Genomic DNA, 3,145 nt, shown 5'->3' with positions numbered 1-3,145 from the left:
GCAGTTACCGTGAAAGATTGAAAGATTTATAGCAAGTCTTATGTTTAACATGTATAATCTTAAAATACTTTTAAAATATTAATACAAATAATTTTATTAATTAAAACAACTGTTTTTAAAGGTATAGCGGAGGATTTTTTACTTCCGGGTGGATCACCTATACTATTGGTCCTCCTAATTGTCAATCATTCTGGTGAATCAATCAAACTTATTCAAAAAGTGGAGAGGGCGGGTCTTATCTAAAATTCGGAAAGATCCTCCACTATACCTTTAACATTGATAATAATCAAAAATGTTTCTTGAGCAGCAAATCAGCATATTAGAATGATTCCTGAAGGGTCACGTGACACTGAAGACTGGAGTAATGATGATGAAAATTCAGCTTTGCCATCACAGGAACAGTTAAAATAAAAATAAAATAAAACAGTTATTTTAAACTGTAATATTTCACTATATAACTAGTATTTTTAATTAAATAAATACAGCCTTGGTGATTGTAAGAGAACTATGTGGTAACATTAAAATAAGGCTCCATTTGTTAACCTTAACATGAACTAACAATAAAAAGTCAATCTACTTGAGGGCACAGCTGATTGGTTCCTGCTGTATCAGTAGCCAATGAGCTCGCTGCTAAGCCTTCAAATACTTGGTCAGCATTTGCAGTTTCTTTCAGAAACCCTCCACCTTCCCCAGCTCCACCTGTATAGATCTGCTACGGGTAATTCATGTACACAGCAGCGTGTCGTGTACTGTATGTATTGGCAGTAGCAAGTCCCGCAGCAGATCTATTCCGCCAAGACCAAACATATCAATATTGTCAGACCCATTACCATGCCAATCACTCAGAGAGTTGTCATGACAGAAATATACACATACACACACCCAAACTTAATTAGACAGACAATAGATAATTTGCATTCGTAGACCTCTTTATCTAACAGCCAGAAAAGGGAGTTCTTCAAATGAAGCTTTTCTCTCTCTCGGGAGCTGTCAATTTGCATTTACAAGACTTTCCCAGTGGAAAGCACCTCTGACATGGAAACCTTGGCTGTCATGGCAACATGCCACAGAATTAAATATTTACTACAGAGGGACTGGCCAGCCAATGCAATAAACTACATTCCTTCAGCCTCAACTTTAACAGACCAGGTGCACAATGATATTAACCTTTTGTTCTGATTAATTAACAATGAAATAGTCATTGTTAGTGATATTGCTGTTTGACTTTTATAGTCGCACAAAGCTAAAAAATGTTCCAGACTTCGGCACAGTATTAAGGCAACAAGAAAATCCCAGTCTTTAGCAATGTGAGTCATGTCCGGCACATTAACAACAGCAGTTTATCATGTGACCGGGAGCTCTTGGTGTGTTTTTCATGTCCCATTTAAGATAGCGAATGTGTAACTTGTACTCAAGTTAAAAGTTAAGTGGCTAAATCCGATTACGGAGCACATCCGGCTAGTGTGACTAGAGCTTCATCTCTTAAATGTCTTCTGTCTAGATGATTCTATTACTATTACAGCGCAGATTTCCGTACACATCATGTGGTTCATCTTTATTTATTCAATGGATGTGGAAGGGCTATGCCAATAAAACAGAATAAACAAAGTTATAACTCTAGATTGGTGGGTCAGTGTTTGTGTAAAGCAGTGTTATTTTTGTTTTATTTATTTACTAGTATAGTATTTATTAACGTTTTTAATCGCATTTCTTGTTTTTATATTTCTCTAGCTTTAATTGAATTTTATTTCAGTTTTAGCAATTTTAGTACTACAACTTAAACTTTTTGTAAGTTTTTTTTTAGGTTTTAGTTTAGTCTAGTTAAAAATAACAACACTGGTGTAAAGCCATACCTTTACAAGGTTTCAAACCAGGTAAGAACTGCAAAGTCACCTCTTGTTTTGCAGATAAAGGGCACTTTTGCACTGGTTTTTGGTTAATGTTTCAGCGTTTAAAGGGAGGAGAGCTGCAAAAACGTTCATGTTTCATAGCCGTGCTCCAATGAAATGAATCTGGGTAAGATCACTGTATTATTCAAACCCCATTACTTTCACCTGAATGGCTAATTTCTAATGTAATCCATCGATCTGGTTCCTTGCTCCATAAATATTTGGGCATCAGCAAACAAACATGATTTGGATTGCATTGAGATGACATTTCCACACCAGAGGAATATCTGCTCATTGCTACGCAGGAAGGAAACGGCAGTGTGAAATCATGTGGGTGAGTGTGTAGAACAGATCCAACTCTTTCCCACTCGTATAAATTAGGCCATGTGAGTGTGCTTTCAGAAAGTGGGCTTTACCATTAAAATCATATCTTTAAGCCAGATAGCCTTTAGAGTTCACGTACACACCTCGAAGACAAACATCCACCTGACTACACAGCGAATGTCAATAAACGGACTCCGTTATGACCAATGTTTAACCAAAATGTATCTGTGCAGTCTGATAGTGACTTTAAATGTTTTACCAATAGTTGTTCTGACAGTGGTGTGCAGTATTCTTCAATTACAACTTCACTGTAAAAATGTAGCTCCAATTCTTAAAATTTGTTGAGATAACTTAAATATCCAACTAAAGTTAACTAAACTTACTATTTTAAGTCAAGCACAAACAAGTACTTTTTTTAAAGTTGAAACAACACATTACTTCTTATTCTAATGTTGAATTTTAAGTTGTGATAAATAATCATGGCAATCATTTTTTACAGTGAGCTGGTGACCTAAATTAAATGTAAATGGAATAGGCAGAGAGCCACACACGGTTACTTAGGCAACCCAGAAATGACAAATCCATGCAAATAAACACTCAAATGAGTATTTCTGTAACCATAGCTTTTCTAGAACTAAAATGTAAAACCTTCCTATTCGAAGCAAACCAAATCTTACATAGATCGCCAAGTAACCTCGGGCTGACCTCAGGACCCACTATATAGCCGGAGAAGACCTAGCTGTGCGCTATTGCGTGATGTTTAGTCACACCTGCAGGCTGGTTTTGTGTTTCGTTATCGTCGCACATCTCGTCAGACCAGTTCAGCTTTGGTTTGATGCCGAATGCAGGCAAATAGATACGTTTCCTGCTAAAAGAGGATCACTGACTCACACTCACACAAGTCCATAGCAACAAAAGAGAGACAAACAGCA

Source organism: Rutilus rutilus (assembly GCF_951802725.1).
Source record: "Rutilus rutilus genome assembly, chromosome: 21".
NCBI lineage: Eukaryota > Metazoa > Chordata > Actinopteri > Cypriniformes > Leuciscidae > Rutilus > Rutilus rutilus.
Note: the sequence above shows the minus strand (reverse complement) of the source record.